We start from the raw sequence: 16622 nt of genomic DNA, 5'->3' as shown, positions 1-16622 counted from the left end.
AACAGATGTGCAGAACTATAGGTTAGACATTAACGTCGATCAGTTGTAGAATTTTGGAACACGTATTATGTTCGAGTATAGTGACTTTCCTGAAGACTAGAAACCTACTCTGTAGGAATCAGTGTGGGTTTCGAAAAAGACGGTCGTGTGAAACCCAGCTCGCGCTATTCGTCTACGAGACTCAGAGGGCCATAGAAACGGGCTCCCAGGTAGATGTCGTGTTTCTTGACTTCCGCAAGGCGTTCGATACAGTTCCCCACAGTCGTTTAATGAACAAAGTAAGTGCATATGGACTATCAGACCAATTGTGTGATTGGATTGAAGAGTTCCTAGATAACAGAACGCAGCATGTCATTCTCAATGGAGAGAAGTCTTCCGAAGTAAGAGTGATTTCAGGTGTGCCGCAGGGGAGTGTCGTAGGACCGTTGCTGTTCACAATATACATAAATGACCTTGTGGATGACATCGGAAGTTCACTGAGGCTTTTTGCGGATGATGCTGTGGTATGTGGAGAGGTTGTAACAATGGAAAATTGTACTGGAATGCAGGAGGATCTGCAGCGAATTGACGCATGGTGCAGGGAATGGCAATTGAATCTCAATGTAGACAAGTGTAATGTGCTGCGAATACATAGAAAGATAGATCCCTTATCATTTAGCTACAAAATAGCAGGTCAGCAACTGGAAGCAGTTAATTACATAAATTATCTGGGAGTAGGCATTAGGAGTGACTTAAAATGGAGTGATTATATAAAGTTGATCGTCGGTAAAGCAGATGCCAAACTGAGATTCATTGGAAGAATCCTAAGTAAATGCAATCCGAAAACAAAGGAAGTAGGTTACAGTACACTTGTTCGCCCACTGCTTGAATACTGGTCAGCAGTGTGGGATCCGTACCAGATAGGGTTGATAGAAGAGATAGAGAAGATCCAACGGAGAGCAGCGCGCTTCGTTACAGCATCATTTAGTAATCGCGAAAGCGTTACGGAGATGATAGATAAACTCCAGTGGAAGACTCTGCAGGAGAGACGCTCAGTAGCTCGGTACGGGCTTTTGTTGAAGTTTCGAGAACATATCTTCACCGAAGAGTCAAGCAGTATATTGCTCCCTCCTACGTATATCTCTCGAAGAGACCGTGAGGATATAATCAGAGAGATTAGAGCCCACACGGAAGCATACCGACAATCCTCCTTTCCACGAACAATACGAGACTGGAGAACCGATAGAGGTACTCAAGGTACCCTCCGCCACACACCGTCAGGTGGCTTGCGGAGTATGGATGTAGATGTAGATGTAATTGTGCAATGGGCCTCAGAGATATGTTCCTTCTCAATGATGCTATATTCAACATATTGCAAGCCAGAGCTTAGGACATTGGCTCATATGTAACAAAAATTAGCAAAATTTAAATACTTTTAATTGGTAAAGAAAAAAGTAGCAACAATGTCAACTGTTCAATAATATCGAAGTCTTGGATAATGAAAGATGATAAAAATGTTGAGCATGTTTAAACCTTGCTGTAACTGTATAGTGTAACAGTCATGAATACAACTTCGTTCCAGTTACTATACTCCAGAAACTAATCAACAGTACCAAAATGAAAAGACGATATTCTACACATAAATTACACGAAGGCCTGCAGTTTCTCCCATGTTTCTCTTTAAAATGTTGTAGGGCTACTCTACCTAACACATTGAAAATATCTAACACACGTAACCACAAAACATCCACAACGAATGCACTATTATTCCACTTCTGTACTTTGAAAAAGAAACACATACTGGAGTTAATATTGTAGTTTTATACACTCACAGCAAAGACGATCTTGTTTAGTCTTGCAACCAGCTGATTTAACTTTAAGGTGCGGTACAGTGACGCACACTACAGTATACAACCCTCCTTCAGGTGAGTAGTTATTTTTGTTTGCAATGAAGATGTGGCTATGCATTTTGCATTGACAATGCATTCGTTTTAAACGCCTGATTTGAAACCAACAACTTGCAGAAAAACAAGAGTTTGAAAATATGCGTTACACTGGTGTTAGTAACCTCCAAATATGTAACAAAAAATGATCAATGTACGTTATAGCAGATATATTTCTCAGAAAATGTATAAAAATACGTCGTTTTGTACGAAAATTCTCAATAGGCGACGTCGTACTAAGCGATTTTGTCAATATAGCGTTGACATGCGGTTTCGGCGGGATCCTTAGATTCTCCTTTTATAGCCCATACGTCGTTAAAAACGATGTCGCTGTAATAGATATCGACTGTAGTTCATAAACTCAAGATCAGCTTACAAACTTGATTGTGCTGTCAACTGAGAGGATCTCCTAAGGCAGCTGAGGTCTAAGTTCTGGTAATCAACGAATTCACCAAAAAGATGATTCAATACCAATTAAAAATACCATTTGCTTACCTTACAGAATTGCCGGTACTCGCCACTGGCTGGTTGCCGGTCTTTTAGCGAACCATCCTCGCCGTTTCAGCGCTACAAGCACTGGAGCCATTCGGTAGCTGTTTTGCGTCCGAACCACTTTTGTTACTGCGTGAGCGATGGAGTGGTCGTGAGTGAAAGTAATGCTGATTATACACTGAAGAGCCAAAGAAACTGGACTTGTACACCCGCCTAATATCGTGTACGGCCCCACGAGCAAGCAGAAGTGCCGCAACACGACGTGTTCTGAAGTAGTGCTGGAGGGAATTGACACCGTGAATCCTGCAGCTCTGACCATAAATTCCTGAGAGTGCGACAGGCTGGAGATCTCTTCTGAACAGCAAGATGCAACTCAGAAGAGTGTTCCTGGAGCCACTCTGTAGCAATTCTGGACGTGTGGGGTGTCGTATTGTCCTGCTGGAATTGCCCAAGTCCGTAGGAATGCACAGTGGACATGAATCGATGTAAGTAAATAGACAAGATGCTTACGTACATGGCACCTATCAGAGTCGTATTTAGGCGTAGCAGGGGTCCCATATCGCTCCAACTGCACACACTCCACACCATTACAGAACCTCCACCAGCTTCAACAGTCCCCTGCTGACATGCAGGGTCGATGGATTCATGACGTTGTTCCCTACCCGTACACGTCCATCCGCTCGATACGATTTGAAACGACACTTGTCCGATCAGGAAACATGTTTGCAGCCATCAACAGTCTAATGTCGGTGTTGACGGGCCCAGGCTAGGCGTAAAACTTTGTCGCGCAGTCATCAAGGGTACACGATTGAGCCTTCAGCTCCGAGAGCCCATATCGATGATGTTTTGTTGAATGGTTCGCACGCTGACACTTGTTGATGGCCCAGCATTGAAATCTGCAGCAATCTGCGGAAGGGTTGCGCTTCTGTCACGTTGAACAATTTTCTTCAGTCGCCGCCGGTCCCGTTCTTGCAGGATCTTTTTCCGGTCACAGCGATGTCGGAGATTTGATGTTTTACCATTTCAGACACTGGTGAAATGGTCGTACGGGAAAATCCCCGCTTCATCGCTGCCTCGGAGATGCCGTGTCCCATCGCTCGTGCGCCGACTATAACACCACGTTCAAGGTCACTTAAATGCTGATAACATGGCACTGTAGCAGCAGCAACCGATCCAGCAACTGCGCCAGACACTTGTCTTATATAGGCGTTGCCTACCGCTGCGCCATATTCCTCCTGTTTACACACCTCTGTATTTAAATACGCATGGCTATACCATTTTCTCTGGCGCTTCAGTGTATAAGAATGCACACGCTTGGCAAGAAGTACCCGTACCCCTATTACGGATTACTATTTTATTTGATTTATTTCAGCCCAAGTATTTACGCATTAAATGTCCAATATATCAGTATGATGTCAGGTGTTGTAGAGCGACATGCATCCTCAACAGCACTGCGCAGCGCAGTTCTTCCCGAGTAGCGTGACGAGGTGCACAGAAACGCGACTTGGTGACTGCTCATTTACCGAGCTGTAAGGTGTGGCGAGGTCAGGACTTGACTGGTGGCCAGTGTTGCTGATGAACCATGATCTACCCACCGTCCTGAAAAATGTTCATTTATGTCTCGCGCACTGCAAGTGTGAAGTCAGGAGGCGCTCCGTCTGGCTGCAGTCATATACGTTCTGAGAGGCCCCTTTCCTTAAGTTGAGGTATTAACTATGTTGTAGCACGTGTAAATCAATTTACGCCATTAACAGTCTCTTCAAACAAATACAGTCCAAGCAGATGTTGTGATGTCATCGCCGGCCTTATCATTATGTGAGGGGCCGCACGCGGTAGCCGCGTGGTCTCAGCCGCCTTGCCACGATTCGCGCCGCTCCCCCTCTCGGAAGTTCGAGTCCTCACTCAGGCACGGGTGTGTGCGTGTGCGCGTGCGTGTGCGTGTGTGTGTGTGTTTTTCCTTGGCGTAAGTTAGTTTAAGTTAGATTAAGCAGAGTGTAAGCATAGGGACCGATGACCTCAGCAGGTTCCCTTTGGCCTAAACGACAATGTTTCTAGCACACTCATTGAAAACTTAACCTTGGCACGGTTCACTGCATTTAGAAACTGAGTTAACAAAGTACAGCATGTTAAAACGCGCTCATTCCAGTCTGTATCCGAAACTCGTCTACGAACGTCTGTCGGAAAGATCGGACCTTAACCCTTAACTGTTATGCATGGTCTCTCAGACCACAACAGTTTTTTTGTCTTGTGATATTTCACTCACCCCTGTGAGGTGACTTACGACTCTTCTGTGACCCTTCCTACAGGATGGCAAGCTACACTATGCGATCAAAAGTATCTGGACACCCCCAAAAACATACTCTTTCATATTAGGTGCATTGTGCTGCCCCCTACTGCGAGGTACTCCATATCAGCGACCTCAGTAGTCATTAGACATTGTGAGTGAGCAGAATGGGGCGCCCTGTCGATCTCTCGGACTTCAAATGTGGCCAGGTGATTGTGTGTCACTTGTGTCATATGTCTGTATGCGAGATTTCCACACTCCTAAACATCCCTAGGTCCACTGTTTCCGATGTGATAATGAAATGGAAACATGAAAGGCTGCGTATAGCACAAAAGCATGCAGGCCTACCTCGTCTATTGAGAGACCACCGACAGTTGAAAAGGGTCGTAATGTGTAATAGGCAGACATCTATCCACACCATCACACAGCATTTCCAAACTGCATCAGCATCCACTGCATGTACTACGACAGTCAGGCGAGAGGTGACAAAATTTGGATTTCATGGTCGAGTGGCTGCTCATAAGCCACACATCAGGCTGGCAAATGCCTCACTTGGTGTAAGGAGCGTAAACATTGGATGATTAAACAGTGGAAAAACGTTGTGTGGAGTGATGAATCACGGTACACAATATGGCGATCCGACGGCAGGGTGTGGGTATGGTGAATGCCCGGGGAACGTCATCTGCCAGCGTGTGTAGTGCCAAAAGTAAAATTCGGAGGCGGTGGTGCTATGGTGTGGTCGTGTTTTTCATGGAGGGGTCTAGCACTGCTTGCTGTTTTGCGTGGCAATATCACACCACAGGCCTACATTGATGTTTTAAGCACCTCATTGCTCCCCACTGTTGAAGAACAAGCCGAGGTTGATTGCATCTTTCAACACGATCGAGCACCTGTTCATATTTAACTTAAATATGTCTGCTTGTCTCTGTATATGTGTGGATGGATATGTGTGTGTGTGTGTGTGTGTGTGTGTGTGTGTGTGTGTGTGTGTGTGTGCGAGTGTATACCCGTCCTTTTTTCCCCCTAAGGTAAGTGTTTCCGCTCCCGGGATTGGAATGACTCCTTACCCTCTCTCTTAAAACCCACATCCTTTCGTCTTTCCCTCTCCTTCCCTCTTTCCTGACGAGGCAACAGTTTGTTGCGAAAGCTTGAATTTTGTGTGTATGTTTGTGTGTCTATCGACCTGCCAGCACTTTCGTTTGGTAAGTCACATCATCTTTGTTTTTAGATATATTTTTCCCACGTGGAATGTTTCCCTCTATTATATATATATATATATATATATATATCTTTGCCTTTACAAACGTCTGCTTGTGTCTGTGTATGTGCGGATGGATATGTGTGTGTGTGTGTGTGTGTGTGTGTGTGTGTGTGTGTGCGCGAGTGTATACCCCTTCTTTCCCCCTAAGGTAAGTCTTTCCGCTCCCAGGATTGGAATGACTCCTTACCCTCTCCCTTAAAACCCACATCCTTTCGTCTTTCCCTCTCCTTCCCTCTTTCCTGATGAGGCAACAGTTCGTTGCAAAAGCTTGAATTTCATGTGTATGTTTCTGTTTGTTTGTGTGTCTATCGACGTGCCAGCACTTTCGCTCGGTAAGTCACATCATCTGTGTTATATATATATATATATATATATATATATATATATATATATATATATATATATAAAGCATTAAAACCCCAATATTCATTCATAAACACCCTGTACATTTGCACAATTGTCTTTTTGTACTATAATTTATCTTCAAAATGTAAATTTCAATAAGGCCTAACCTACTGTTAAAAATTGATCTGCTTGTATGTAGATATTATTTTTATCTAGTAAATCTTATTATCTAATGCTTACCTGTACTTAATTTGATTTTAAATGTATCCTCAAATTTTAATTAGGCCTTGTTGATCTTAGTTTTTAACAGCTTGTGAGTATTCTATTACTATATCTTGTAATCTATAACTAACATACAATTGTGGAAGTCTAGGTGTTGTGTATTTTTTAAAATTTTTAGCTACTATGATCACTCGTCCCATACCATGTAGTACTCTCTGAACACAAAATGATTCAGTGGATAAATGAAGAATGAATGAAAAATGCTGTTCACCATTTTCTGACAAGTTAAAATCCAGAAACAGCATGTTTCACAACTGATGGGAGTGTCTCATGGCTCACATTAAGAATGTTTTGCGCACTGTGTACCTTCAATTCAGCTACATTTGTAATCCGATCATTAAACACAACAACTTTCAGATAACTCCACATCCGAAAGTCAAACGGATTCAAAGCATCGTTCATAGAACTCCACAGCCAAAAGTCATTTGGATTAAGGTCAGGTGATCTGGACAGCCAGGCAATAAGAAAATGACGAGTGATAATTAATTCTAGCACTTCCAAAATGCAGCAGGTGCCTCACTGGCTGTGCAATGTATGTAGGAGTGCCACCTTGCATAAAAATGATCTTACCCACATATCCCCACTATTGAAGGGTCAGAGTGAGGTTGGCGAGCAAAAGATTCTCATAGCGTTTACCAGTGACAGTACAGGTGGCGGGACATGCAAAGGCCATCTCCTTGAAAAAATATGGCCCTACGATAAACAAGGCCGTCAACCTGCATCGCGCAGTTGCATTAGGAGAATGAAGCTATACAGGATTTTCTGTTGTCCATATTCTGCAATTCTGTGTATGGATGTGTCCTTGGAGATGGAAATGGGCTTCATTTGTCCACAGAACATTCCATAGCCATTTACTGTCGACTTTCATGCGAGTAAACATTTCTCTTACTGACAGGTCATCATAAACAAACTCCTGGATACGGGTAATTTCAAATGGATAGCAATGATTTTGTCACCAGTCTACTGACTGGTTTGATGCAGCCGGCCATAACTTCCTCTCCTTGCAAATCTCTTCATATTAGAGCATTACTCACACCAAATTTTGCTCAATTATTTTTTGGGTGTATTCCAATCTCTGTCTTCTCCTGCAGTTTATACACCTTACAGCTCCCTCTAGTTCCATGCGAATTTTCTTGATGTAGTAACACATGCCCTACGAACTTGTTCCTTCTTCTTGTCAATTTTTTCCATGTATTCCTGTCCTTGCCAAGTCTGCATAGAATCTCATTTCTTATCTCATCAGCCTCCCACCCCCCCTCCCTTCCCACCCAATTGTCAGCATCCTTATACAGCACCATATCTCAAATACTTTTATCCTCTTTTCAAGTTTTCCCCAATCCATGATTCACTTCCATCCAAAGCTGCACTACATCAGTATATTCTCAAGAATTTCTTCCTCAAATTAATTCCACTGTTTGATACTAACGGATTTCTTTTGGCCAGGTATGCCCTCTTCATATTAAAAAGTTCTCAAATGGTTTCAGGAAGGGCAAGTCTACAATAACAGCCACAGCCACATTTATTCAAGCTGTACTGAATAAACTTGATGATGGAAACAAAGTTATTGGCACCTTTCTAGACCTATCTAAGGCTTTTGATACAGTAAATCACTCCATTCTTCTACATAAGTTAGAAACTTATGGGGTCAGAGGAGTGGCATTAGATTTGTTAAGATCGTACCTTGCTGACAGGAAACAATGTGTTAAGTTGTATCATACAACCGGGGGACTTATACAAACAGTAAAATCATCTTATAAAATTCTTAACTCTGGAGTCCCTCACGGAAGTACTATTGGGCCTTTTCTGTTCATTGTGTACATCAATGATATAACAATTCCAAAAAATGCAGACCTTGTGAATTATGCCGACGACACCTCCTGGGGCCCTACAAAACAGCTATCAGTGCAAAATAATATGAAGAACACTAGCCTCATCACAGAATATATGACTAAAAATAAATTGGCATTAAATAAGCAAAAGACAATTCTAATGGAGTTTATGCTAAACTACAAATCAAGACAAGTGGATACTGAGCCAGAGTTATCAATTGAAACAATTGATAAACATAAATTCCTGGGTATTATAGTTGATGAACATCTTACATGGAAGGAGCACATCAGCTACATGTGGAAAAAAATCTCGTGTAATAACTACCTGCTAAAATGCCTTTCTAGAATAATAGTGTCACCAGTCTTAAGACAAATCTATTTTGGTATTATACACTCCCACCTACAATACGGTATTGAGATTTGGGGCGGGGCACCAACGGTATACATGGATAGGGGTTTTAGAGCCCAGAAAAGATCAATTAGGATAATAGCAAATATTAGTAAAAGTCAATCCTGTAGAGAATACTTCATTAAGTATACTAACAGTGTATTCATTATATGTTCTAAGGACTATACTGTTTGTAAAAGAAAATATGGAGCACAGTATAATAAATAGTGACATCCATAGTTATAATACAAGAAAAAAAGAGGATTACCACATAAAATTCAGAAATAAAAAAGCAACCGATCGTAATCCATTTTCTGCTTTAAGATTTTCTTTTACAACAGACTGCCAAATACCATAAAATGTTAAAAGGAAACATATTTAAAATAAAATTAAAGCAACTGTTAATTGCTAAATGTTTGTACTCCATCAAGGATTTTTAATATTGTATGTGCTTTATTTCTACTACTAAACTATTATTATTGTTCATGTATGTACTGACTGACTATGTCCACACCTGTAAAAGTTATTATAGACAAATAAACCATTATTATTATTATTATTATTATTCATATGTGCTAATCTGCCAATTATACCCTCCTTGTTTCATCTATCACGACTTGCCCCCAATGTTGACATAAAGGTTATCGCTAATCTCATTTATGCTGCTCCTTATTACTTCCATCTTTCTTCACTCTCAAGCCATATTCTGTACTCATCTGACTGTTTATTCCATTTAACATGTCCTGTAATTCTTCTTCACGTTCACTGAGGATAGCGACGTTATCAACGTATCTCATCACTGAAATTCATTCACCCTCAATTTTAATACCACTCCTGAATCTTTCCTTTATTTCTGCCACTGATTCTTTGATATATATACATATTGAGCAGCTGAGGGTAAGAGACTGACACACTGTTGTATGCCCTTTTTATTCTGAGCACTTCATTTTTGGTCTTCCATTCTTGTTGTTCCCTCTTTGTTTTTATACATGTATGTATGTTAACCATCTTTCCCTAAGGCTTGCTCCTTTTTTTCTGACGATTTTGAACACATTGCACCATTACAATCTTGAATGCTTTTTTTGTTAACAAATCCTATGAACATATCTACATTTTCCATAATTCTTGCTTCCACTGTCAAGACTAATGTCAGAATTGCCTCTCTGGTGGCTTTACCTTTGCTAAAGCCAAACTCATTCTCGTCTAACAGATCATCGTTTTCCTTCTCCGTTCTTCTGTATGTTATTCTTGCCAACAACCTGGACTGTTAAGCTGTCTGTACACTAGTTTTTGCAGTTATCTGCCTTCGATATCTTCAGAATTGCACGAATGATATTACTCTCAGTGTGTATTATCCACTACTCTGTCACATAACATTATATAGATTCCCAGACATTCTTAATCACTCTCAAACTCAATATTTGTTGTTTACTTACACTTCCTATAGACTTCTCACACACACACACATTATCACCGTATATAAACTATATACTGTTATTTATTATGAGATATTTTTGTCTTGAAATTGAATTTGTAAACTACTATTGATATATACATTGCTGTTCACAGTTTTATTAAAACTGGTTCACTGAATTGGACAGAACAAGATTCACAGTCTTTAATTTTATTTAGAGCCTCAATACACCTTTATATGCCGCATTATGCCAGCTGCAGGATGAACATCATGACAACAGCGCACACAGGTGCCTTGACACACAACATCTATGCAGGCATTCAATATTGCCTTGAAAGATTGAATACATACTGCAACTCCACAAGCTACAACAGCATATATTAATCACCATGTTCTCACAAGAAGAATAGGCACCAACAATATTGGGGAAGTCCTTATGACATTCGAAAAGGCTAGTGTGACGGCAAACTAAGCAAACAATGCATACAGGAATACAAGGAAAATCCACATAACCAAAAATTGTCTGTGGAAAGGAAACTTGCCACATCATAACAGAATAATGAAGAGAAACACCAAATCATACCAACATAAAGACAATCAACAGTGTTCCCAAGATGTGAGCTATTTGTAATGACATTTTAAACGAGTTGCCTACAATTCCTGCAGCACAGGATGGGCAAGAACTGCAGTCATAGTGAATTTCTATACAGAAAAATTTGAAGAAAGAGCCCATTAGATGGCCAACAAGAAACAACGTTGTTGGTTTCAATACATTGATATATTCGTTATATGGCCTTGTGGTGAAAAAGAATACTCATATTTCTATATTTCCTAATTTTGTATATATTAATTCCAATACAAAGTTCACTATACAAAAAGAGAAAGAAGGTAAAATTTCACTTTTGGATGTATGGGTACTTAGAAAACCATAAGGAACTTTAGGGCACAATGTCTACAGAAAGCCCACTCACATGGATAGAGGTACCTTCACAAAATTTCCAGTCACCATCCTCTGCAGAAAAGAGAAGTTATTTAAATATTCGTGGACAAAGCTATTTAAAAGCACTCAGAACCACAGTACTCAGAGGAAAAGCTTGATAATATACACACTACTTTCAACAGAAATGGCTGCTCTGACAGAGAGATAAATAGGACACTACCACTAAAAGATCTGGAGCTTCTGATAGAAAAAAAAAAAAAACTAAAGGAAAATTTCCCTCACATTCACAGAAATGATCACAGATTTTATCAGCAGAGCACTAGGAAAACACAGTATTCACACAGTGTTTAAACCAATAAGAAAGTTGCACAAGTCTTTGAATACTGTAGAGAGCCCATGCTTGCCACAGCTAGAGTACATAAAATCCCTACACATGCAGTCGCACTGGAAAAACGAGGGGGAGTTGGAAAGTAAGTTTCTCCTGCCGACTGTGGGCAGAGATGTGTGATATGGGCACAAGATGACACGGCAGGTGAACACGCATGTGCAAGACACTGATACACCATTGGGAAGAGATCACCTGCGATCAAGCAGTGCCTGCACAAAGCGGAGGCAAGCCGTTCAGTCTTTTCCTGGAGCTATGGAGAGAAGGTGCATTTTGGAGTCATGGTCAAAGGCAGAAGTGAGAGCTGTTATCTCCTATGAATGGGCATGTGGAGTACCAGGCACAAAAATTCATAACTGCCTTGTTGAGGTGTGTGGGTCAGGTGTGATGTAGAGGCAAATGGTGTGGCGATGGTGTCAGCAACGGACGACGTCAGCACGTGCAAGACATACCGAGACCTGCATGGACGTGCACGGCCACTACAGATGCACATGTGAGGAAGGTGGATGACACGATTAAAGCGAACCGGCGTACCACCATCGATGGAGTAGCAGCAGAACTTCAATTCGGACATGAGCGAGCTCACAAGATCATCCATGACATTCTTCGATACAGGAAGGTGTCAGCATGATGGATGTCCCACCAACTGACCCCGATACACATGGAACAATGCATGCCATTCAGCCTGGAACAGCTTGTGCATTACCATGAACTTTGCAATGACCTTCTGTTTCGGATTGTGATGGGCGATGAAATGTGGGTCCACCATTACACGTCTGAATTGAAGGCCGCATCCGTGGAGTGGAAACATTCATCATCACCTGTCTGAAAGAAGTTCAAAAGCACTCTGTCCGCAGGTAAAGTGCTACTCACTGTTTTCTGGGATGCTTCTGGACTTTCTGGAGAATGCAACCATCAATGCTGCGCAGTACTGAGCCACTCTCTCGAAACTGAAAGAGGTGATTTAGAAAAAGCAGCCTGGCCTTCTCAGATCTGGTGTTCTACTGTTGGATGACAACGCGAGACCACACACGGCGACGGCGACGGCAACACACAACCATACTGCAACTCTTGGTTGGGAGTGCTTACACCATAGGCCATACAGTCTGGATCTCGCACCAAGTGACTTCCATCTGTTTCTTGCTTTGAAGAAGACTCTCAGCGGAAGGTGCTTTGACAGCAATGCTGACGTCAAACAAGCCGTTCCATGCTTCTCTCATATGCAATGCCCTGATTTTTTCCTCGAAGGATTTTTGAAGCTTATAAAGCAGTATGACAAATGTCTCAAAGTACTTGGAAATTTCCCCCACGTACAAAGATAACCAGCTTAAGGAACACAAGAGCACTTGTCATCCGGCAAATAGAGATAAATCTGCAGTGGTGTGTTATGAACTGGAACCAGATACCCACCAAATTAGTTTCTCCACGCCATGGTTTTATCCAGATCCAATCGTTACTATGTCAGGATTTGCAAAGGCGGAACAGAAAATAAAAAGCACAAAAACAATTTTAATGCGAAAGAAGAAGAATGTAAATTAGACAAGTTGTGGGCCTCAGTGTAAAATATAGCAAACTTACAAGCTTTCCCCACTACAAGCTTCATAACACAAGTCAGCATGGCTCTCCGATCTTAACCAGCAGTCTGATGACGTCACAACTCAGCTGCTGCATAGATGTATAACAACAGTTTGGCTTGCTGAGCACTTACAGGTCTGAAATTGCTATCTGGGTCTTTACAGCCTATGATGATGTCTCCAGCATTAGGAAACAAAGCACTGGCCACAGAAATATGCCTTGGACCATGGTCCAATATCTGTAAAACAAAACTACCAAGGATGCAAATAAAGTCCACGAGAGCCTGCACTGCATGATAAAATAAAAACTAACCACAGACAGCAGACACACGACATGACGGTGAAACAGGCAAAAGCCTAACAAGCAAGAGGAAGATAGATGGTGTATGCATTTTAATGATTTTTTCATTATATCTCATGGTGCGTAATTATCTTATGTAATCTGGTATTTTTTACAAGTAGCATGTGTCTTAATTAGCTATCATTATCAAGGGATCTGAGTACCATAATTTAGTGGAATATTTAGAAGTCAATAAACAATCATTTGTTGTCTTGCCCCAGAGAAGAGAATGATTTTAACAGAAGATTATGATGTGACAGACTCTCAGTCTGCTTATAAAATGTACTAAGGTGTAGTACATTCGTACACTATTGGTTTCACCTTAACACAATTCATCCAGCATTTCCCTATGTAATGCACCATACATCATGCTACATGAACTTACACGACTTATCATTATTGATAAAGACTTCAATTTGCAGGCAGTAACTGACTACTCTCCATGATACATCAACTGAGCACCTGCCAGTCATCCCCGGGTGAGACATCAAAGTCTGACCGAGCCTTCGCCCATTCCACAACTTCCTAGTAAGCTGCGTGTACATTTTGGACGTGCTTTACAACTGTGTTGACTGAGTGAACACACTACCAGGCAGGCACCACTGTCACTGGTGCAACTGCGGAACTCAGCTGCCCTCGGAGTTGCCATTTATTGTGACCATCTGTGTACTCTTCCGACTTCGTTTAGAATAAATCATAGATTTGATAAAGTTGCACAAACTATACAACTGGTACTCACTATTGCATTTCATCAGATTCGCTGCCACGTGTATGAGGGGAGTTCAATAAGTAGACAACAAGTTTTTCTGAAAGCTGGTCGGTTTTATTCAGAATTCCAATACAGCATATTATTCCCCATTCCTTTGGCTACAAAACCCTACGTTTCAACAGAATTTCCAACCAATGCGACAGACTCGAAGTCAGATGTTGCGAGATCCAGGCTGTAGGGTGGATGATAAAAGAACAGTCTAATGAAGTTTTGTGAGCTTCTCTCAACTACGCAGGCTTGTGCGAGGCCTTGCGCCGTCATGAAGAAGGAGAAATTCGTATGCATTTTTGTGCCGACAAACACGCAGAAGTAGTTCACAATTTCCTGAGGGTGTGCACAGGCAGCCAGTATGTAGGAAACGGAACAGGTTTTCGCAAGCTTGTTCCAATGACAGATGCCTTGCCCAATGACACTCTGTGGTTTTGTTCACTGCCAAGTCTCCACAGACATTCTGCAAGTGCCTATAAATATCTGCAATGCTCTGGTTTTCCAGCAGAAGAAACTCAATGACAGCTCTCTGCTTGGAATGCACTTCTGTTACAGGCACCACTCTGAGGCCACGTACAGTGCTGCCACCGACCAAAACGTCATCAAACTATTGGGGCTGAAGCACAAATATTTCACGATGTCCCACAGCAAATTCTTCAACCAAAATTGGCCAAGAAAAATAATGTGTTTCATTACTTATTGAATACCCCTCATATTTCCATGGTTTCTTTAATAACAGTCTCAAAAAGAAGTCACTTTGGTCAAAATTACTATTTATCACACTAATACACAGTGGAGGTACAATGCTCAGTGACAACACACTTGACTGGTTGGAAAAGCCGGGTGCAGCATCAGCATTTGGTACAGTGGTCTTCCAAAGTGCATGTGGTCTGGCCTGAGCAAGCCATACCACACTGGCAAAGTATTTTTCCAGATTCCAGTCTGCCTGCTTAGCTGAGTGGTAACATATCTGTCTACCATGCAGTGGAACTGGGTTCAAATCTCAGCCAGGTTGGAGATTTTCTCCGCTCTCGGACTGGGTGTTGTGTTGTCCTCATCATCATCTCATCATCAACACGTAAGTCGCCCAACGTGGTGTCATCTGAAATAAGACTTGCACCCTGCAGCTGAATTCCCCGGGGATGGGGCCTCCCAGCCATCAATGCTACATGATCATTTCTAAATTCCAGCCTCCTGCAATTACAAGTCATCCTTCACTGATCCCAGTAGTTCTGTAATCTTGAATGGCTGTCAGAAAACTACGTTAACCTGAAATTTCCATAGCATTCTGGCTATTTTGAAAGAAATATTGCTGATAAAGGGAAGAAAAGCTACAGAGTTTGCTAGTGTGCTCCCCTCTTTATCCATTTCCTGGTTTTTGGCTTTAATTGACATTTAGTGTGCTTCATGAACAACACAGTCACTGGCAAATGCTTACAACTATGCTGAGGGATACTATATGGACTATCAAATGCAAGTTCACCATATGGAATATGTGGAAGAATAATTTAAATATTATCTTTGAGCACATATCGTGGAGATTAAGAATCACATGTGGGAGTGGCTTTCAGCTTATGCGAGCACATATACATTTGTTGCTTTTGTGTGAGTATCGATGGTAGAAAAAGAATACTGTAAACAATAATATGTCATGAATGATGTTATGGAAACTACATTTGTTTGCAATGCGAGAATAGGAAAGCACCTCGTGAACAGGAACTGGGTGCCATGCAAGTATCACGAACTGTGCTTATCAGAACAAAATATCTGTTTAAAAGCTATATCCATCAAGAAAGATGATTGGTGGACATGAATTATTGTTAGCAACAATTAAAGTTAACTTACAAATAAATTAACTTTGTCTGTTGTTTAATTTTCACCTATAAACCATTAAACCATCTTTGAGTAAGCCACAATGATTGATGGAGAAAAACTCCCATCCACCTTATATACTGGCAGGGTGAGCCAAGTTCACGAGCCCTCAGGGAATTGAATGATTGTGGAAGAAATACCACACAGGTGGCAGAGATACATGCTACCACGACCCCTTGTGTTTCAGAATTCTGGTTGACATGGCGACGACACTGTTATCTACAAGAATTAACTATTCCACTGGCAAATTTCAAATTTTGTCAAGGTTAAGACCATCTTAATGATTAATTAAATACATCCTCAAATGTATTCCAATAGCTTCCCTGAAAACTAAAATCCCAGAACGGATGAAACAGACATTTAAATCCGACTGTTCTTGCAGTTGGCTCAATGGCTTGCCTGTCTACAGTGCTCGGCTCCAACATACTGGTCAGGCCGTAGTAAACGAGTATATTGTCGATGTTCTGCACAATGTACATAAAATATGTCTTATAGACAACAAACCATACTGACAGAACATCTTATACACACTTACCT

The 16622-nt window shown here is 41.4% G+C and overlaps 1 protein-coding gene across 1 annotated transcript in view; it reads right to left on the bottom strand.

The window, feature by feature from the left end:
• The window catches only part of LOC124717213 (zinc finger protein 135-like), a 182080-nt gene that overhangs the window by 39569 nt on the left and 125889 nt on the right, over window positions 1–16622 (bottom strand). The gene's annotated exons all lie outside the window — the stretch shown is intronic.

This window comes from Schistocerca piceifrons, chromosome 9 (assembly GCF_021461385.2).
Source record: "Schistocerca piceifrons isolate TAMUIC-IGC-003096 chromosome 9, iqSchPice1.1, whole genome shotgun sequence".
In the NCBI taxonomy this organism is placed as follows: domain Eukaryota; kingdom Metazoa; phylum Arthropoda; class Insecta; order Orthoptera; family Acrididae; genus Schistocerca; species Schistocerca piceifrons.
This window is presented reverse-complemented; position numbering and strand designations above follow the sequence as displayed.